Genomic DNA, 22,833 nt, shown 5'->3' on the forward strand with positions numbered 1-22,833 from the left:
GATAGAGTCTGGTCCTTGCCTCCTCTTTTCTAAGCCTTACAAGACCTTGAACCCCGAAGCTCAAGTTCACAGGAAACATGCGCAACATGAAAACTGACTCTGCTTTTGTTTCTGGCTGCTTGTCTTTACTTAGTTTTTATTCTGAGGATTCCTTACGTTTTTGCCAGCTTGTGGATGCGTTTATTTTTTTATTTATTTTTTTAAAAGATTTTTTATTTATTTATCAGAGAGAGAGAGACAGAGGCAGGCAGAGGGAGAAGCAGGCTCCCTGCTCAGCAAGGAGCCTGATGTGGGACTCCATCCCAGGACCCTGGGATCACGACCTGAGCCGAAGGCAGACACTTCACCGACTGAGCCACCCAGGTGTCCCTTGTGGATGCATTTAATATAATTTTTGTTTGTTTTTATCTCATCATTTTTAGTTGTTTTTTTATACAAATTTATTTTATTTGAGAGAGAGAGTGTGTGTGTGCACGTGCAAGAGCAGAGGAGAGGTAGAAGGAGAAGGAGAGAGAGAATCTCAAGCAGACTCCATGCCGAGTGCAGAGCCTGACATGGGCCTCGATCTCACAACCCTGATATCATGACCTGAGCTGAAATCAAGAGTTGGGTGCTTAACTGATGTGCCACCCAGGTGCCCCAATCGTTTTTAGTTGTTTTAAATGGAAACTAGTTAAACTGGATATTTAACCCATTGTTATTTCTTCAAATTCCCAGGAACAAGAAGATAATACAGTATGGACATGGGGGCTGCTGCTGTGGAAAATTCTAGAAACCCACAAGAGTGGGCAATGGATGGAGCTAAGGCAGAGCCAACCTGCATCTCTCAGGATGACAGTTGTTGCTAGGGAACCTGCAATTCCCAGAGGAAGGCCCTGGGGTGAATCCATCTACAGGTTATGAAAAAGCGTGCACTTGCTTTATGATTGACAAGTGTTCATAATATCTGCCTCTAAATAAGTGCTTTATTATTTTATTCAGCAATCATTTAATAAGTGCCCATAGCACTCCCAGCTCTGGACACTTGGTGAATATCCGATGAATTTTCTGAATTAGCAGAACTATGGAAAAAAAAACAGTCAGTTCACAGCCTCGGTTAATCAATCACCCATGTCATGGATTCCAAGCTTTTAAAAATGCAATAAAATTTGACACAATTTAAATCATTTCTCAATATATAAGAGGGACTAAATTTGTTACAAGATTTCATGCAATCTTTTGATTTCATTTTCCAAAATAGGGGGTATTTTCACCATCCCACACCTGAGAGAGAATACTGATCTTATTTCCCCTCTGCTTTAGACTCAAGCAATATTACAAACTTCCCCCAGCAAATGGATGTCACTGTATTGTTTTTAGCAATGTTAATGGAATATTTTTGCCCAGATCCAATGTGTTCTGGTGTTCAAATGATCACAGAAGTGGAACTCCCAGTTTTGATGGTAAGCTCAGCTGATACTGGATCCCAAATTCAGTTATAGAGTGTCTCAGACTTTGGTGATTTCCAGGTTAAATTTAGCTGGCCTGTAGGCCTCGGCATCTTTCTGTTCATATATCTCCACCCGTGACCTTTCCTCATGCAATCTATCTTGGGATTTTCTTTTCAAAACAGTAACAGAGCTTCACTTTTTTTTTTTTTTTTTTTGATGTAGTGTTCCATGATTCATTGTTTGCGTCTTAACACCCAGCACTCCACGCAGTATGCGCCCTCTTTAATACCCATCACCGGGCTAACCCATCCCCCCAGCCCCCGCCCCTCTAGAACCCTCAGTTTGTTTCTCAGAGTCCACAGTCTCTCACGGTTCATCTCCCCCTCCGATTTCCCTTTTTTCCCTTCCTGCCACAGCTTCACTCTTAAAGGCCCTCCCAAATGCATCCTCCAAACGCCAGCATCTTTCGAACGTACAGATGAGGATTCATGTGTGTTTTCCTTCTTTTGCTTCCCTCTCTCTTCCAACCTCTCCCTTCCTCCTGTTCTCCCCTCCTTTCTTGTCCTTGTGTTCCGGTCACTATTAAAGAGCTAATGGCTTTTTGGGGGTTATTCTTGGAGGATTTCATCTTCTCTTTTTCTTCCACTGAATTTTTATCTTACACCCTCACCTCTTTAAATTATTTTTTGGACATGAGAAAGATTCTTTCTAATTTTATTTTTTAATCCAGTTAGCCTGCAGCCCTTGAGTTTACAAGATCAACTGTTTTGGCTAATCTGATTAGTGATTATAGACAGGCAGTCTTTTTAAAATTATTATTCACTTAGCTCAATTGGCCAGTTGCTTTATATTGGGCAAACATGATCATAGAGAGAGTAGAGAGGTAATTATCTGTTAACTTCATTGTTTAGTCTACCCAAACTGTTGTTTTCTATTAATTTTTACTAGAGTTGATTTGAATGGGTTTTTGTTTTGTTTCATTTTGAGTCCGCTATTTGGCTTTCCCCGTTCCTAGTCTCTCTTTCCCATGTTATTTAGACTCTAGATCTAATTTAAATTAAATTTAAATTAATTACATTTGAAATTCGAGTCTTGGGCCATGCCAGCCACATTTTCATATGCTCAGTTAGCTACATGTAGCTCCTGGCTCTCGTACTGGATGGTGTAGATTATCGACGCAGAAAATTCTATAACTCAGCCCAGTTCTATATTCCTCCCAGTTCTTCCTTGAACCACAGAAGACAAAGTTTTAATGCTCATGAGGAGTAAACCTTTCCCTGTGTATCCATCCTGTATTTTCTTCTCAGATCCAAGGCATAATGTTCCGTCCTATTTCAGTCTTTGTCTGAGCTTCATGGCAACCCGTTGAAAGGTGTAACACAGAGTGTACCCCACGCACTATATTTCAGTGTACAAAAGCAAGAAGTCAGAATATGATGTTGACTTGGAAGGTCTAGAGAAGAATTTCCATTTGCAAATCAGATCACTGGTGAGCAGAGAACCGATTAGACAGTCACTGTACCAAGCCTCTTCCTGGGAGGAGTGTTCTGCAAGGTGCCGTGTTCTTTGCTGCCCACATGTATGTTCAGCAGCTTCTGTTCTGTAGGATTTGTGCTTTTCCCCATATAGGTCGTGGTGGAATATCAAGTACAGGGGGCTGTATTTGTTTCCCAGGGTTCCCATAACATTACCACAACTAGATTGCAAACATAGCAATTTATTCTCGGACAGTTCTAGGGACAGAAATCCAAAACAAGGCGATGGCAGAGCTACTCTCCCTCTGAAGACTCCAGAGGAGGATCTTTCCTCACCTCTTCCAGCTTCTACTGTTGCCAGCCACCCTCGCATTCCTTGGCTCGAAGCTGCCTCTCTCTAGTTTATGCCTCCCTCATCATGTGGGTCGTCGTCCCCCTGGGTGCCTCGAGTTCCAAATTTCTCCTTTACAAGGACACCAGTCATTGGATTTAGGGCCCACCCTAAACCAGTATGATTTCATTTAATGTGATTACATCTGTAACTAAGATCACTTCACAGGTGCCAGGAGTTAGGACTTTTTGGAGGACACCATCTACAAGAGCAGAGAGCTTATGGGCTTCAGAGGGATTGTTTTTGCCTTTTTAGAAGGAGAGCAAGTAGCTGCTAAATCTTAACTGACATGGATCTGAAATAAAAATATGTATATTTTTTATTTCAACTCTCTGTCAGTCACTATGTCACTGTGTGTGTATGTATGTAGTGTCTATTATACATGGAACATGCTATCAGCCCAAAGAAATGAAAGTTATAGTAATATAGGGCTTTGAAAGGGAGGCCGTTTAGCTGTTTAATCGACTCTGGGTAATAAAATCCTGAGTATAATAAGCAGATAGGTGCTATCCTGTGCAATGCCTATATATGCAACATTTAGGAGGATTTTTTAAACTTAATACTTCGTGAAAATATCAAAGTACTTTTTTGAGAATGGTTGGAATGAGAATTATTTTCTATTAGGCATACATGCACACACATATATACACAATATATACACACACATATATGATACACATACACATATATGTATATATAAACCTATACATCTTTGAATGTTATATACAGTTAGATTCTTATATAAACTTTCAGTTCGTACAAAGACTCTGAGGAAAAGCCTTAACCAGTATGTTTTGGGAAAGGTCTTTATTCTGGTGGAGCCTTGGACCTCTTGCATTGTCTACGTTCCACCAATTCTTTCCACGTGTCCCATGATGTCTTATTTTGTGTCATTCTGCACTAGACAGGACCTTGAAAACATTGCTATATCTCCAAAGTGATCTTCAGTCAGAGCTGATCCAAAACAAAACCGACCTCGAATACAGTCATCATGCAGTCTTTACTCCCCTCCATATGCTCTGCCAAGCGCTGGTGCTTCTTTCTAAACTAGTTAAGAGGGTAACCTTTGGCTCCTTGACCTTGCAAGTTTCTCTTTAATATGAGCACAAAGTCCTGCCTACATCCTCTCCAACAGTTGCTCTGTCCTTGGGGTCAGCATCCTGCCCTGAGCTCACGGGAGGGGGAGGTTACTTTTTTTTTTTTTTTTGGTTACAAGAGCCACTTCCTGCTTAGAATCTGGGCCAAATCGTATGTGTAGCTCACTCTGACCAGTTCAGACTACCAGCGTGATGTTGCTAAATGCTGTGAAGTTTCGAAGGGCTGTCTTCCATCACAGAGCTTGCCGGGCACGTGTAAGGTCCGCAGAGGTGTTTTTCCAGAAGACTTTCGTGTCATCCAATTCATCATTCTGCAGCTTCTCTGTATGAGAGTTAGGAGTTCATTTTCCCATAAAAGAAACCCATTGGAATCATGTTCCCATAGATAAAGAACTCATGGTTAGTCAAAACAGCATTCAAGTCCTTTAATATTAATAGATTAGAAATTGAAGGGAGAATGGAAAGAAAGAAGAAATCACCCTCCTTTTTCTGTGTCAGGGGGAATGGCCACTTCTCTCCAAAAAAAAAAAAAAAAACCCAACTCTCAACTGTTGCGCTTGTTTTCTTTAAAGAGAGCTGACATTTCCAGGCCAGAATAGACTTATTTACAAAGGTACTCCACATTTCTTCCCACATTCCACTCAGGGTTAAGAGCATTCTGCAGAAGATGATAAGCAGCATGATTTGACTTCTCCTGAACCAAAGTGCCACTGCTGTTGTCCTACTCAAAGTCACTGTTAACCTTCAAAAGCTAAGCTGATCGGAACTTGACCCACATGCAGGAGACTTTATAATTTTAATATTCCCCATCAGTAAGAGTTTGCTTCGAATTGATCTCTGGCTTGACAGAGGCAACTTCTACTTATGTGCCAGGCTCAAGCAAACCTTGGTTGAAGTGTTCAGGGCAGGTCACAGCTATGATAAAAGCGTCAGAGTCTTGGTCTCTGTGGAAGCCAGGAGATTAAAGGGAGCCTGCCCTCTAAGGCCTGTGTGATGGCAGTTAGGGAGGTAAAGGAGAACCTCTACCTGAAGGGTAACCCACAGAAGACACAGAGTAAGTCTGCACATCCAGTCCTGTCTCCCCATTTGGAGATTTTTCTCACCCGAGTCAAAATTGGACAATCTGAGTTTGGCTTTTCCCAAGGGCATGCTTGACATCCTGACTGACAAGACTTTGAAAGGTTTCAGTGGGCAAGTGGGATTGATGGTCACAAATGTTGTGGTAGGAGAACTGAAGAAATGAGAAGTCAATTTGCTTGGGAAGGAGGAAAAACAGTCACTAAAAGCCTGGGTTTCAGATTAGCCGGATCAATCTTCATGCTCTGGCTCCATCTAGGACTGCATAGTATGTGTTAAATGGTGAATATAATAGTATCCACTTAGTTAAAAAATGTTCAGGCAGTTGGGTTGTGAGCGTGTGTCAAAATTTTATGAAAACCTTGCAATGAGGTGGGGGGGGCGGTAATCCTCTTACAGGCCAAGGAGGATTCGCTTTTGGTAAAGATATTTCACAGGAAAAGACAATAAGCAGATTATCCTTGTTCGGCTGATTATTGAAAAGAAAATAAGTCATTAGGAACAGCCGCCAGACTGTTGACTGATTAGTCAGCTGTGGGGTGGGTGATGATTTCCTCGGGCAAGTCTTAATTCCATTAAAGCTAATCAGGGGACTACTCAAAAGGAATGAGATCTTGCCATTTGCAACGACGTGGATGGAACTGGAGGGTGTTATGCTGAGTGAAATAAGTCAATCAGAGAAAGACATGTATCATATGACCTCACTGATATGAGGAATTCTTAATCTCAGGAAGCAAACTGAGGGTTGCTGGAGTGGTGGGGGGTGGGAGGGATGGGGTGGCTGGGTGATAGACATTGGGGAGGGTACGTGCTATGGTGAGCGCTGTGAATTGTGCAAGACTGTTGAATCACAGATCTGTACTTCTGAAACAAATAATGCAACATATGTTAAGAAAAAAGAGAAAGAAGAAGATAGCAGGAGGGGAAGAATGAAGGGGAGTAAGTCAGAGGGGGAGACGAACCATGAGAGACGATGGACTCTGAAAAACAAACTGAGGGTTCTAGAGGGGAGGGGGGTGGGGGATGGGTTAGCCTGGTGATGGGTATTAAAGAGGGCACGTTCTGCGTGGCGCACTGGGTGTTATGCACAAACAATGAATCATGGAGTACTACGTCAAAAACTAATGTTGTAATATATGGTGATTAACATAACAATAAAAAATTTTTAAAAAAGCGCTAATCAGGGGACTACTTAAACCTTTGGTCAGTAAAATCCCAGTATCTTTTTGGAAGGAGGCTATGAACTGCGTCATGCAGACCAGGTTTGGGACAATTTTTTTTTCTATTTATAACCTCAGAGTTGTTGTGAAGACCAAACTAGATGGTACAGGAAAGAAAGATGCCTTAGTCCAGTGGCTGATGGATAGAAAGTGCTTGATTAATGCTCATGGTCAGGTGGTTGTTTCTGGAACAATACTCTCTTCGCTCCCAACTTTGAATGGGCTCTAAGTCTGGTTAAGGAGTGCCTCCTAAGAATACCATGCTGATTCACTCGATTCTTTATTGGTTGCTAGAGAAAGAAACCCTGGATACAAGGTCCTTTATGAAGCAGGGACTCCTCAATACCGTTTTTGACTCTTACGGATCTTTAAAGGTAAATCTGAAGCCTCATTTGAGGGGTTAGAAAATTTAACATATCAAAGGAATCAGAATTTGATGGTTGCAGACCGGCAGCTGGGAGAGGAGATACTGGAAAAAGCCAGAGGCAAGCGGACGGCACTAGGCTCAGCCCGAGGGATTCTGTGGCCAGTGAAGAACATCCCATTTTGGGAAATGGCTGTCTAATTCTTAGTACAATGATGTCAAATACTGCATTTAAAATTTTTGCTGGTCCTTGGTTTCTCTTGGGCAACAATCCTTTTCTGTCACTATAGCACTAAAGAGCTTCCTCATTTACCCCAAATGATCACTACACGGGGCTATGGGGTGCAGCCTCTGAACTAATTAGTTTGGTTGTGTTTGGCCTCCGAGAGGTCACCCTGTAGTATGATGAACACTTTCTAATGGAAGCACTCAGAAACATGCTTGGAGCCATGTCTAATTTGAGAAATGGGTTTTGTGGGCTCCTGGGCGATACCCCGTTTAGTGCTGAGCTTGAATGAACCATAATTTTCCGAGATCCAGTATGAGAGAACTCTGTGGGGTTTTTTTTTTTTGTTTTGTTTTGTTTTTTAAATAAAAGGATTCTTTTTAAAATAAAGTCAAGCAGGGGAGAGATGATTAAATGCTATTGTGAAAGTCCCTAATCTTCTCATTATCCACAATTCTATTTCCTAGGGGAAATTGATGGGTATCCCTTCCAATGTTTTTTCAGCCTCTACGAACATATTTCTATTATACATAATTCATGTATACTTTTATATACAAATGAAAGTATTTGCATACTCTTGCAATGAGTTTTTTGGCATTATTTCATTGACACAAATGCAGCATATTCTCAGCAGACAAGCTGGAAATTTATTTTCCTTTGCTTTACTTGTTAACCCAAGAGCATGCATTTTTGCTTACCTTTTTGCTTACCTTTCCTGATTAAGAGTGAAAACCAAACTTAGATTGGTAGACAACTGAACTCAGTACAACGGAAATAAAAGCATGAACTGAGAATTTACAAGTTCCTAGCAAGTGGGCCCAGGTCAGGACTTGAAGCGTGAGTTAGCATTCCTCAAGCAGCAAAGAACTGGGAAGGAGAGAGAGACTTCTAGAAAAAGTAACAAGTGGGAACAAAGCCTGGCAAGCACATGGATGTTGATCTGAATTTGGAAGTGAAATAATGGATGTTCTACAACCTGAGTCATTCTGAACGGAATTCACAGAGTTCACTCTTGGGTGATCTCGAACACTTCCTAGGTGATCTCATGATATCCTCATGTAGGTGAGTTAAGGTTTTGCTTAACAGAGTTAAGTTTTCTCATTAAGATTTCTCTATTCCTCCTCTCTGTCTTCAGTATGTATTATGGTGAAGGGACCACACTTAGAGAAAATGAACTCAGGGAAAATTTCAGGGAAGCATTCTTCATCTTTGCCGAGAACCCCAGGACAAATCTTCTGTTAAGAAAACCCCCAAGGGGAGATGTATCGGAGGTTGTAAATTGAAATGAGTTACAATGTCCTCCTTTACTTTCAAAACAAGTATTGGGCTTTCACTGACCTAACCACTTTTTTCTGGAGTCTTGCCTTAGGCTGAAAGCCATGGGAGATTCTCCACTAGGCAATCTCCTTTAAGAATTATGTCTGCTCTTTAAAATATGGTTTCACTCATATGAGAAATATAAGAACCAGTGCAGAGGATCATAGGGGAAGGGAGGGAAAATGGAATGGGAAGAAATCAGAGAGGGAGACAAACCATGAGAGACTCTTTAACTATGGGAAACAAACTGAGGGTTGCTGGGGAGGGGGGCATATTTTCTTTTTTTTTTCTTTTTTTTTAAAGATTTTATTTATTTATTTGAGAGAGAGAATGAGATAGAGAGAGAGCATGAGAGGGGAGAGGGTCAGAGGGAGAAGCAGACTCCCCGCCGAGCAGGGGGCCCGATGCGGGACCTGATCCCGGGACTCCAGGATCATGACCTGAGCCGAAGGCAGTCGCCCAACCAACTGAGCCACCCAGGCGCCCAGGGGGGACATATTTTCTTTTTTCTATTTTTTATTTAAATTCAATTAATTAGCATATAGTGTATTATTAGTTTCAGAGGTAGAGTTCAGTGATTCATCAGTTGCACATAACACCCAGTGCTCAGTACATCCCGTGCCCTCCTTAATGCCCATCACCCGGTTACTCATCCCCCCACCCCCCTCCCCTCCACCAAACCTCAGTTTGTTTAGTATGATTAAGAGTCTCTTATGGTTTGTTTCCCTCTCTGATTTCATCTTGCTTTATTTTACCCTCCCTTCCCCTATGCTCCTCTGTTTTGTTTCTTAAATTCCACATATGAGTAAAATCATATGATTATTGTCTTTCTCTGATTGACTTATTTTGCTTAGCCTAATACCTTCTAGTTCCATCCTGTATAATCCAAATCTTTAACTACATTGTTTCTTGTTACTAAAATTGGGGTTCATCAGGACTTTGTTTCTTACTGATTTCCTCACTTTTAACTTTATGGTTAGTCAAAATGAATTTTTACGAACTTCCGAATAGCTCCATTGTCTTCTTCCGTTTGACTGTTACTATACGAATTCAAGCCCCCTTATCCTTTACCTTGACCTTTTGAAGTGTCTTCCTACCTGGCTTCCAGTCTCCTGAAAAATTTGCCAGTTTTCCTTGTTGTCAGTGTTACCTTCCGTAAGCATGATGCTCGATGGCCTGTCAAGACCAGGCATGGGAAGTTCACAAGACACACCAGCTGCTGCTTCTCCCCTCGGTCCCTCTTCCTTTGAGCACTGCTTACATCGCGAGTTAATTCTGAGTTCATCTTTTGGTTACTTACTTCCATTTTGCTACTGAGCTTGCTTTGCCTGGTATTATAGTTGCTTCTGTAGCAATCTTTTCCTGCGCCAGACCACAAGCTCTTTGAAGGCAGAGGGAGCCCTCCCTCCGACTCTGAAACACCTGCAGCGTCTGGTATGATGGGTCATATATATGGCCGTGCAGGCCTTGGACAGCACAATCCGGGGGTGGCTATTCTGAGATGGCGGTGAATGGTTCCCCAGGAGTCCCGTAAAGAGATGGCCGTGTTTAGCACAGTCACACACACAGAGCAGATTCTCCATGGGTGCTCAATTCAGTTGAATCTAAATTGAGATTCAGCCATGAAAAGTGTTTCTGCAGCACTAAAATCTCTCACCTTCTAACCTGGACTTACACCCTGATCTTAAATGGAAGCAGACAATCTGGGGAACAGATGCTGAGGACAATATCTCCGCCCAGTTCAGCAAGCCTTGGAACAACAGCAGGGTCTGTTAATAATCTGCCCAAGATTTAGGGCACATCCCCAGCCTTTGGCTCCTCAGAACAAAGGGCTTCCCTGCTGCTGTACTGTGTAGTGGTTATCAGTCCTGTGGATGCACGGTACCATTTTCTGGCTCCCAGGACTGCCTATGATTGACAACGTGAAGCTAAGAATTTCAGCAGAAATATGTTTCACTGGCTTACTCTGAAGGCTGACAGGCAAGATATGAACTAATTGGTTATATTTTCTGATGGGTACTCTCTTCCTTCAAAATAAAGGATAAATGCTGTGAATTGACTCCCTGGAATGTTCTAATTGGAACCTTTTCCTGTGGGCATGAGCCACTTCTAGTTTATCTTCATTGAGTCCCTATTTCCTTTTGCCGTGGTGCGTCATGTGTAACTGGAAGACAAAATCTTGCCTTTGAGTGTTTGGTGGGGTTTGTGTTACATGGCTAGCTCCACCCTTAGAGCTGCCATCAAGAGAAAATGATGAGTTTGAACCTAGGAAAGATGAACAAATAATGGGGTTCCATTGGCTTTTTTTGGAGATGCTGCTTCTGTATGAAGAGGAGTCCTGAACAAGGCAATAGCTAAGCTTTACTGAGCAAATACAAGGACTGGCTGCCATTGGTCATACAGCACAAAGGGAAGTGTCTTGCACCACTATGGGGTGTCAGACTAGGAGAAATGTCCGTAATGAGCTGCCCAAGGATTTGCTCAAGAGGGAAACACAGGGGGCAGATGATCAACTTAGGAATGCATACTAACTGTAAAGTTTCCTGTGGGAAAAATAAGCAAATATTTAAAACATCAGAAAGAAAATGCCCTAGGGAATGTCAGCCTCTCTTAAATGCGGTATGTCTTGGCGTAGGTACAAGAAGGGGGCCAGAGTTATTACTACCCCCACACAGGGTAAATGTGGCCCAAAAGGTCAACTCAGGCAGCCAATCACATCCAAACTCACTCATGGGGAGAACAAAAGTGATGATGTTGCTGATTTGTATCTTTAAAAATCCTGAAAACAATTTTAGTTTACTAGTATTTAAATTTGGAGCAAGAATAAGAAGGAAAGAGGAAGGCAAGAAGCTAGGGCTAAGAAGATTCTTTGGCTGCCTCCAGTGTGGGAAAGGGCAACAATCCAAAGGAAAACAGCGGGGGCCACGATGTGTATGTGGGGGGCTCCGAGGGCTGCTCAGTACCAGCCGAGCTTGAGGAACCCGGAGAGCAGAGGCTGCAGGAAATCCTGAACTTTGCTCGTGTTAACTCTGGACTGCATCCCAGGCCTGGGAAACCCTAATTCCCAGGCCCACACTGCAGAGACTTCCCTGGCGAATGAGGGAGGTGGAGAAGGGGTGTATCCACTTCAGGCTGTAGGAACCAAATGTTCATCCAGCCCCCCGTGGAGCTGCGGGACCAAGTCATCCTCAGTGCTGCTGAAACGTGCCCCCCAGACCATCACGGAGGCTTGGTAACGCTTCTCTAATCTCACCACCGCCCCTCAGTTCACATGGTACCTGGGGTTCTTGGCTTGGAGAGTAGGTCACCCAGCTCCTTTAGCTCCTTCACACCTCTGAGAGATGGCAGTAGAGGTTTTGTTCTGGCCAGCACTTTGTTCAGGGCAGGAGAGATGGTGGCTAGGTGTCAATGCTAAGTTCTCAGTCTCGGTACCATGCCCCTGGAGTGGTTTTGCGAATGATCCAAGCTGCTTGGCCAAACCAGTTAAGTGTGTGGGAAACTTATTTGTCATGATTCTCAGTGTGTTCAGTGTATGCCTCAAACTCAAGTCCCGACCCCAGGCCCGGCTTTCTTGCAGAGTTTTGCGCCACTGGGTCGGCCTTGGCAAGTGCAAAGGAGTATTTTCATGTGGGACCGCTGAGTGCTCTGATCAGAATTTCTGAAGCCCTGGGTCCTTCTGTCTGTTATGAAAATGCCCAGGGGAGTAAGGGAGGGTGAGAGGATCGTTGCCTGGCTCACACGTTTCTGGACCTGCTGAGAAAATGTCGATAGCCGTTTGGCCGGCCTGTCTCCAAGTGGCCAGCATCAGTCACCTTCTGTGTTCCGTCTCTTGCGTTTATGGGTGGACCACGTCACCACCTCCACTTGGCCCTGTGTAATATAGCAAAGGTGCACACAAGAAGGCGGGGGATGGATTGCTACCAGCACAGTGCTAACCATTTCAAGCCCCAGCAAAGCTGAGTTTTCAGTAAATGACTTCTTTTCCTTTCCTCCCTGAGGTGAGGGTCAAATAGCTAACGACTTTTCTAGTGCCTTGGCAATGTTTCTTCTGATAATGTTGAATGTTAAGGAAAGAGCTCATTTTCCCACCAGTTTCCCACCGTTTTCCCCCATCAGTTTTCAGGTATCAGTAGATATTTCAAACGCCTCAAGAGATATTCTGCTCGAAGACCCCCCTCCCCCTGCCCTGCTCAGCTTAGTGCTCTCTCTCACCTTTCCTTCCTTTATTTTCTCTATAGAACTTAGAGAATCTGGCCAACTACATGTTAACATAAACAAAAACTTTTGCCTCCCTTTCTCTCTTACACACACACACACACACACACACACACACACACACACAACCATAATGTTCATGAGGGCAAGAATTTTATTTTATTTTTGTCTGTTTTGTTCACTGCCACATCTCCTGTACCCAGAAGAATGCTTATCACAGAACAGCCACTTAATAAATAATTGTTGAACGAATGAAAGTCTTGGAAGATAGTGTTTTCTCTGCAGTGAAAATGTTTACCTTCTCTCTCAGCCTGCACACCTGGAAGCCAGGTCACCTGCCTTGCAGTGAGGTCTCACCCTTCACAGAGCAAAGTCTGAGAGAGGCCTGGCAAATAGCTCAGGGACACAGTGAAGCCTGAGGGTCAGAAGCACTGAGAGACCTTTGGGCAACTCTGGGGTCAGTCTTCATCTACCAAATCAATATCCCGGATCTGGGAAATAGATGTGGAGAACAGTGTGATATGAAATTTCATGTTTGCCAGGCACAAATGCCAAGTGCCTTTCCTTCTTCTCTTCCTCGGACAGTTCAGATCAGGATTTTCAGCTAAGTGAAGGAGAAAGATAAAGAACAAAATCCCAAACAAAGCCAGTTATGGACAAACACTGTACAATTCCACAGTAAGTAAACATTTTGTGTTTCTTTAAGGGGAAATTTTTTGCAGAACGATGGTGTTGGGTCTAAGTCCTTCCCTAGGTGGATATATGCTTTGCACACAAACATATGGTTTCTGTCACAACTAGTCAACTCTGCTGTTGTAGCATGAAAGCAAATGATATATATGTTAATGAATGACCATGGCAGCACCCAAAAAAAACTTTATTTACAAAAATGGACGTAGGCTGGATGGAACTCTTAGGCTGTCGTTTGCTGGGTCCTGCTCACTGCATTGTTGCCATATAGTCAGATTCTAGAGATGTGATTCAGATAAAACTATTGTTTTGGTTTCAAATTCCCATGCCGTTAGTATACAAAGATTTAGGAAAGTACGGGTTGGTCAAAGAAGACCGACTCCCAGTTTTAAGATGGATAAGTTCTGGGGATCTACTGTATAGCATGGTGATTATAGTTAATAACACTGTAGTATGTACTTGAGCATTATTAAGAGAGTAGATCTTAAAAATGTTCTCACCACAAAAATGACATGGTAGTCATGTGAGATGATGAAGGTGTTAGCCAAGGCTATGGTGGCAATCGTTTTTGCGACATATAAGAATATCAAGTCAACACGTTGCACACTTTAACCTTACACAATATTATATGTCAATTACATGGCACTAACGCTGAAATAAAATCAAGAAAATTAAATATTTGTTTTCAGAGTTTATAGGTATTGTCTGTGGGAAGGTCAGTCTACTAAAAGTTACTAAAACATCTTTTAAAAAAGAAAAGAAAGTACAGGCTTATAAAGGCACTCACTGTTTATTTACAGCTTTTCAGCAGGCATTTCTGTCAGGGTGAAGGATTCAGGTTATACTGCAACTTCGTCTCTGTGACCGTAACTGTCACATCTATGGGATTGTCCCTGGGTCCCAGTGGAGATGGCTTCATTCTGTCTCCAGATGTTTCCTACACACCATTTAGTGCAATAACCAGGGAACAAAATGACCTCCTGGCCCCTAACCACAGGTTCTCTTTATACCTGGAGGCTATAAGGCTATCTTATGACCCCCAGCTTGCCCTGCTTATGGCATAAAGAGAACAAGACTATCTTGTGTTGGTTCTTTGTTCAGGGGTCATTGTTCTGACATCCCCATCGCCCATGCTCCGTCTCTTTCCCACTGGTGTGAGCTCTCCCTTAGCTTCAATCTATTAGTAGTCTAGCTGACTCCTGTGTTGGCTATTTGTCTCCAAATATCCCTCTCCAGATCCACTCTCCCTCTTCTCCCACTGTTCTCCACCCTGGAAGCCTGACTGTTCTGGACTACATCGAAGCCATCTCAATCTTCCTTGCTCACTTTTGGGTCCAGCCAAAAAGGATTCCTAACAAGAGATCTGGGGAGGGAAAGAGAGTGAGGATGGGGTATTTATTCCCCCAATTCTCTCCCTGTAAGGTCACCTTGGGAGGACCCCATTTCTTGATTGAAGATGGATGCTCCTCTCAAAACAACCAAGAGCCTTGAACCTTCTGGGTGCTGTAGCCACCCCGCACCCCCATCTCTGCCCCAGGTCTAGGGGCCGGCACAGGGCTACTGCTACTAGTGCAGGTACCTACCCTCTCCCTACGCTTCCCCTACACTCCACCCACAGCTTTGTACCTTATCACTTTATAAATAAATCGTCCTGGACGGTCTTCATTGGGTGGTACCATCTGTTCCCGGGCAGACACTGATTGATGAAACAGATGTGGACTGTTGACTGCACCGTTACCGTGCCCTCTGGCAGAGAGCCCAGAGTCTTGGAGAGACTTCTAGAAGTTTCTTACAAAAGCATCTCTAATTGTTAAGTCATCCAAACGTTGAATCCCCCTGAATACAGTGTTCTCCCGACAAGAGTAGACACGCATAAGCCTCAAATAGATGTCATGTTGATCTGCAGGGTGTGACACATGGTGGCCAGTCTACAGGGCCATTAGTATGACCATGAACCAAACAGTCCCAGGAGTTCCCACTCCTGAGGCAGAACTCACATAGCCTTAGCAACTCAACACTACTGAATCTCAAGCCAAGCACAGTTCTCAAGCAGCTTTGTAGATCCCAAAGGAGAAGGTAGACCCTAGAACAGTTTCTAGAAACAACTTGCAGAGTTTAGTTTAGCTGGAAGATCTCACCATCAAGGGCCCCTTAAAGAAGTGATTTGTGTGGTGGTTAAGGACAGATTCTGGAGCCAGCTGTATGTTCCATCCCAGCTTTGTGTGATCCCAGCTTTGTGACCTTCAGAACATACCAGTGATATGACCTTAAGCAAAATGGCTTCACTGTCATCAGTCTGTTTCCTCATTTCTGAAATAGGGCCTGCTGTGAGAATTTAACTGGTTAATATTTGTAAAATATTTAGAACAGCACCTAATACATAGTTAAGTACAATAGACATTAACTGTTACTGTTATTGAAGTAGAAACTTCCCTTACCATCATTTGTGTTGAAATCCGCTTGGTTAGGCTTGGAAGAGCTCTCACCCCCAGATGTACCCTCTTTTTTTTTTTTTTTTTTTAATTAAAGGACCACTAGGTCCTTTAAGGCACAATGACCTGGTATGCTCTGCAGAAATTTTCATATTGGGTCATAATTTCCTGGTTTAATTCAACTCTCAGTCAGCAAAGGTAGAACGTGCCCATCCTTACTCTGTGTCTTATGCTAGAGAAGGCAGCCGTGAACAAGAAAGGCCCAGTGCTGACCTTCATGAGAGTGAAAAAACACAGCTAGGGCTGGGAGTCAAATGTCTTCACAACTACATTTAATTTAAAACAAGCCACTTGAGAAAATTCAGCTGTAAGCTTGGCCTTCTCTCATCAACCTGAGCTGCAATCAAGCTGTGACTAACTCAGACTTTTCCCATCAAGACCCTTAGGTTCTCTCTGTAGATTCCCTTGATACAAGAGTAAATAGACTATCACAGGACCTTAGCACCTCTACTCTGGAAGAGTCTTCTAGAAGCATGAATGGGTTTTCAGTTTAAAGTGCTTAAAATCAGGAGAAAAAGACTTTTGATTACTTTTTCTATGATGAACATATACTGGTTTTCTTTGGAGAACTAAAGATCTTTCAATTAAAAAAAGTTTACAGTTGCAATAGAGAGTGTCCTTCTTAAAGTCTCGGAAAGCACATCAGAAATAACACACATCACAAGTAGACACTAATCACACTCAAATAATGTGTCTAAAAACAAGTGGGAAAATTCTTTTTTTTAAAGATTTTATTTATTTACTTATTTGAGAGAGAGAAAGAGAGAGAGAGAGCACGAGAGGGGGGAGGGTCCAAGGGAGAAGCAGTCTCCCTGCTGAGCAGGGAGCTCGATGCGGGACTCCATCCCGGGACTCCAGGATCATGACCTGAGCCGAAGGCAGTCGCTTAACCAACTGAGCCACCCAGGCGCCCAAGTGGGAAAATTCTTAAGTGTTCATGCTTTCTTTTTTATTTTTTTACATTTAAAAAATTTTTTATTTTAATTTTATTTTTTCCAGTTATTTTATTTATTTATTTTTATTTTATTATGTTATGTTAGTCACCATACAGTATATCATTAGTTTTTGATGTGGTGATCCACGATCCATTGTTTTCGTATACCACCCAGTGCTCCATGCAGTACCTGCCCTCCTTAATACCCATCACCGGGCTAACCCATCCCCCCACCCGGGTCCCCTCTAAAACCCTGTTTGTTTCTCAGAGTCCATCGTCTCTCATGGTTCATCTCTCCCTCCGATTTCCCCCCCTTCATTTTTCCCTGCCTTCTCCTAATGTCCTCCATGCTCTTCCTTATGCTCCACAAATAAGTGAAACCATATGATAATTGACTTTCTCTGCTTGACCTATTTCACTTAGCATCATCTCCTCCAGTCCCATCCATGTTGATGTAAAAGTTGGGTATTCATCCTTTCTGATGGCTGAGTAATATTCCATTGTATCTATGGACCGCGTCTTCTTTATCCATTCATCTGTTGAAGGGCATCTCAGCTCTTTCCACCGTTTGGCTATTGCGGACATTGCTGCTATGACCACTGGGGTGCATATGGCCCTTCTTTTCACTACATCTATGTCTTTGGGGTAAATACCCAGGAGTGCATTTGCTGGGTCATATGCAATTTTTTGAGGCACCTCCACACTGTTTTCCAAAGTGGCTGTACCAACTTGCATTCCCACCAACCGTGTAAGAGGGTTCCCCTTTCTCCACAACCTCTCCAACATTTGTTGTTTCTTTCCCTGTCCATTTTTGCCATTCTAACTGGTATAAGGTGGTATCTCAGTGTGGCTTTGATTTGAATTTCCCTGATGGCTAATGATGGTGAACATTTTTTTCATGTGTCTGTCAGCCATTTGTATGTCTTCTTCAGAGAAGTGTCTTTTCATGTCTTCTGCCCATTTTTTGACTTGATTATTTGTTTTTTGGGTGTTGAGTTTGAGAAGTTCTTTATAGATCTTGGATACCAGCCCTTTATGTTCGTGCTTTCTTTTTCAACTTTGAGAACCGAGAGCCCCAGGATGAATGGGTAGACAGTTGAAGGTCATTCAGGCAGGCGCAGGTAAGAAGTAAGAACATGTAGAAGCGAGCTGAAGATGCCAACAAAACTACTTTGACCATAAACCAAACCATAAGATCTTCAAAAAAATGCATTTAAAATAGTACAACAACATTTCTTCACTTGCTTGGTTGTAGAAAGTTGAAGTCAACACTTAAAATCTAACTAAACTCATCCATCCCCCTTCCACTCTTGTTCTCTAGCAGGAGAGAAGGTCCCTGCTTCTACCAAAAGGATCAATGGAGGGTAATGCTTGGTTTACCTGGATCTCCCAGATAAGCCTTTTTTTTCTGTCTGAGGTCTGAAAAGCAGAGACTGTATTCTACTTAATCTTGATGTCCAGAGAGCCATGCATAATGTCTTTACATAGTCATTGCCGAATAAACTGTGATGGAGAAATGGGTGGATGAACGAGTGAAGATGATAAAATTTGGGATGAAGGAGGCATAAACTTCCAGTTGCAAAACAAGTAAGATACAGAGGTGAAAAGTACAGCATAGGGAATAGAGTCAATAATATTATAATAATGTTGTAAGGTGACTACACTTATTACGGTGAACACTGAGTAATGTAGAGAATTGTCAAATGACTATGTTGAACATCTGAAACTAATATAACAATGTATGTCAACTATACTTCAATAATAAAAATCTGAAAGACACTGATGTATGCAATATGTTACAGGAATTTAGAGAAAAAGCTCAAAATTTCTTTAATTTTCATTTAAAAAATTTGGGATTAAGGAAAGGAGTTAGGACAACTAGGAGAATGCTTTCACTATTATTTGCAATAAAGGGTATAAGAAAAGGAACACATTTTCTGTACCAAAATGAGCTCTGTTTAGGACATAAAGCATTTGTGGCTCAGGGGAACGTCTATGAGTCTTGGGCAGTTGTAAACGTCTGGGCTCATGGATAAAACTGAGGGTTTGGACTAGGTGATCTCCAGGTTACCTTCAAGTTCTACGATACTAGGTATAATGATTAAGGATGAAGCTGACTAGAATTCACCAAGGTCTAACAAAGTTTAAAATGTGGGAATGCTAAGTCATCAGTGAGGAGACAACTGTGTGTTGATATATTAAAATATCCAGTTTTCTGATGCCTTCTTCCACTCTACAAAATGATGTGTGCCATTTATGCTTAAATTAAAGTGAATAAATTGATCTGTCGTTAGCAGACTGTTCTTGAGATTCTCGTCCAACATATTGTGAAACTTAGCTGGACGTTATTCTTTTAATATCTGTAGCTGGATTCTAAGAGAGATTGGGAATGACTTCCGAGAAATTTTTCAACTAGGGCAGGCCTGGTGGGTTGATTACCCCATTTACCTCTTACAGATCAACAAGATCTCTCAAATCTCTTTCAACCCTTGGATTCTTTGGTTTTAGTTTCTACCTTCCACCTTGGAGCCAATGTTTCCATCGTCCAGGCCCACCACTTTGCAAGCTCTACAGCTCTTTCTGCCAAAACCAAATGCTATCTTTTTTCTCCCCCTGGACGATTAACTCCCACAATCTTGGACCAAAATATACATCTAGACGCCAGCAGTGAATGCTTTAGCTCCTCTTCTATCAACATTGTCCCTCTGCCCAGGGCTAAAAAAAAGTCAGAAAGATCAGTGCCAAATAACACTGAGCCTTTCATATTGATTCTCCTTCTTAAAATTAATTTCTTTACCGACTTCTGAATATTTTATTTGTATTGTCTCCTTTTTTTCTTCCTCTTGAGTTCCCTAACTACTTTCTATCTTCTCTAACACTGTAAAGACAAGGGGCGTGGATTTAAGATTTGTTCTGCTCTGTCCTATTTATTTGCCCAAGTCCTGGAGATTTCTGACTTTCTAAAGGTCAGTGTGTACATTTACAACACAAATACCCAAAATAAAAATAACACGCTATTTGATTTTTATTCACTTTTCGAGGCAACTGTCCAAAACAGGGTCATTTAAAATATCTAAGTCCTCTCTGTATATTCACATAGTCACCGCGCCCAGCAAAATCTGCCCCAATTTGTTTTTGACCAGTACAGAAGATTCCCAAAGTATTGTAATTTGTTTTTTTTTTTTAAAGATTTATATTTATTTATTTGACAGAGAGAGAAAGAGAGCACAAGCAGGGGGAGCGGCAGGCAGAGGGAGAGGGAGAAGCAAGTTCCTCGATGAGCAGGGAGCCCGATGCGGGGCTCCATCCCAGGACCCCGGGATCCTGACCTGAGCCGAAGGCCGACGCCCAACTGACCGAGCCACCCATGCGCCCCTCTTTTTTCAATAGCTGTCATTATAACATTTTTGTCACAAACTCTTACTCCAAAAGGACACAGAGAGCCATAAAATGAAAATGACCAGGGTTTCATTTACTGTTCAATGCCAGCAATGTTCGAATGGGCAACCTGAGACCCTGTACGATCTTGGGCTACTGTTCGAATCTACAGAGACTCAGATACAATCTGTGATTCACAATCTAAGATTATGTTCGGAGCACTTTCAGATAAGGAACATTTTATTAAAAGATTTGAGTTATTTGGGAATGTGTCCACAGTCTTTGGTGGACGCACTGGTGAATCAGAATAACCAGTTTACCAGAAAACTCAATTTCTCACTCCGCTGGGGAGAAAGGAGGAATGCGGTGGGGCAGGTAGGGGCAGAGCAGAAAACCCCAAAGAAGCCAAACTAGCAAGTCGAGCTTTGAACGCACCCTCTGGTCTGCTAATTCCAATTGTAGCCATTTGTTTTCTCGCAAACTCTGTCATAAACCTAATTTTTTCTGTGCTGCTGTGAGAGTATGTTTTATCTTCTAAATACTACACTTCTTTAAATTGCACAGTGCTATCTTTCCATTTAAAATTTTGTCCCTAAAATTTAGTTCTCTGGGGGCAAAGCCTGGGTTTTCTGGTGCTAGCCGCAGGTATGCCAGGAATTACCCAAAGCAACACGTAACAATTGTCTCCATTGTTTAGTTGAGATAGCCGAGGTGGGTAGAAGTGAAATAATGTGGACAAAGTCAAGATCTACACTTAGCAAGCGAGTAAATTGGAATTTTCACCAAGATCTGATACGTGCTGAGGGCCATGCTCAATGCCTCAGTAGGATAGGAAATTATTATATACAGGTACTCTCTAATTTTCATTTGATAGAATTTTCATTAACAAGAATCCAGATAACTGTGACTCGCAATTATTTTTTTAATTGAATTTCTTTTTTAAGAGAGACAGAAAAATTACAGGAGTCGTAACTTTATTAATAGCAATTAAAACATAAACATGTATATATACAATTCCAGGGAATATTCTGTCATTCCCCTGAAACATATTAGGTCTAACATTCTATTCTCTAATATTTATAAATATTACAGAATGATTAATATTTTCGGAGATAGCCCCAAGCCTTTTAAATAATTCAAATCAATGCCAAAACATTAATTAAGCTAAATAATACTAATACAGGGAAGTAGTCTTCTCTATTTCATTTAAAGAATGTTTAGATTTCATGCTTTTCTTTAATTTCTTGATTTATAGAAGCCTAATTGTTTTCACATATGTTACTTTAAATAACATATTTTCTATTGTAAACAAATAATTTTATTTATTGTAGAATATTTAGAGAACATAGAAAAACAGAAATTCAACAAACCAGAGATACTTTTATATTTTCCTCCTGTCATAAATAGATACAGGTATCTACATGATTTTAACTTACAAAATTGAGATTATACAGTATATATATTCTTCATTCTGCTGTGATTATTTTATCAAGTCATTTGTGATTCTTTACTTGCATGAATATAGATGGCCTAAAAATCCTCGTGTGGGTATATTTTACTTAATAGTTTCTTTTTTGAATATTTGAGTTGTTATATATAACATAACAATTAAGTTATTCATTCCTATTATTTTTTTCTAGGTTAGATTCTTAGGAGTAAAATTATCAAGTCAAAGACAGAAACATTTTTGAGGTTCCTGAGAGATATTTTTCAATTACTCTCCAGTAATGTTGCACCATTTTTCACTCCAGGATCTACCTCTCCACACCATTACTGGCAATGGGTATTATCATAGCCTGTGAAGAGGCACAGTATGGCTTCATTGTAAATGATTTGCTTTATCAGGTTTGAAAAGTGATTCTCTTTTGGTTCATGTTCATAGGTTTCCCTAAAGGTTCTGTTGTCTAAGGTAATAACAGAAAATGTGTGGTAGCTATTGTGCTAAGAGATAAAATGATCCCTTAATTCTAACCACCCTTTGTTTACATATATATGTATATAATAATTTTCAAGATGAAAAAAATTATCTCAGAAAAGTTTAGCCACTCACCCAAGATAACCCAGCTTGTAGTTGGTACAGTTTCAACCAGGTCTGAGTCCAAAACATATAACATTTTATTTATTTATTTTTCAGCAGATACTTTAAGATCAGGCACCCAAGATTCGCTGCCCCGCAACATTTCTCTACATTGTTAAAAGGTTCTGATCTCTTCCTTTCCATTTGTTTTCCAGATGAGCTATATAATCATTTTATCAATTCCCTCAAAACTGGCATTTTGACTGATGTTGCATTAAGGGTGTACACTGCATTTAAGAAATGTAATGTATTCATAGTACTGGATTTTTCAGCAACATCACAGCAAGACTTCTCAGGTACCTCATTTAGTTTTGTGGTTTCCTTCAGCATAGCTTCATCACCAACTCTGTTTAGGGGCTTTGGTTTGCTTGCTTTTTTTTTTTTTTTAAAGATTTTATTTATTTATTTGAAAGAGAGCGACACAGCGAGAGAGAGAACACAAGCAGGGGG

The 22,833-nt window shown here is 41.5% G+C and overlaps 1 protein-coding gene and 1 long non-coding RNA gene across 5 annotated transcripts in view; one reads left to right on the forward strand and one right to left on the reverse strand.

Moving 5' to 3' along the window:
• Positions 1–22,833, forward strand: part of LOC113919970 (ubiquitin-like protein 4A) — a 176,217-nt gene that overhangs the window by 149,313 nt on the left and 4,071 nt on the right. For 2 of the 4 annotated variants that reach the window (XR_003519187.1, XR_003519189.1), the window contains 2 exons: positions 13,398–13,490; positions 22,539–22,670. The exons of 1 other annotated variant lie outside the window; for it this stretch is intronic. The gene's annotated coding sequence lies outside the window, so the exon portion shown is untranslated. Of the gene's footprint in view, positions 1–717; positions 944–13,397; positions 13,491–22,538; positions 22,671–22,833 lie in introns of those variants that run through there. One more of the 4 variants, XR_003519188.1, reaches the window with a different exon arrangement.
• On the reverse strand, positions 13,297–15,627 carry LOC113919971. Its single transcript, XR_003519192.2, has 3 exons — positions 15,129–15,627; positions 14,290–14,439; positions 13,297–13,416 (listed from the first exon to the last, which is right to left on the reverse strand). It is a non-coding gene; the product is annotated as an uncharacterized LOC113919971 (long non-coding RNA).

Source organism: Zalophus californianus, chromosome 3 (genome assembly GCF_009762305.2).
Source record: "Zalophus californianus isolate mZalCal1 chromosome 3, mZalCal1.pri.v2, whole genome shotgun sequence".
Classification (NCBI taxonomy): Eukaryota; Metazoa; Chordata; class Mammalia; order Carnivora; family Otariidae; genus Zalophus; species Zalophus californianus.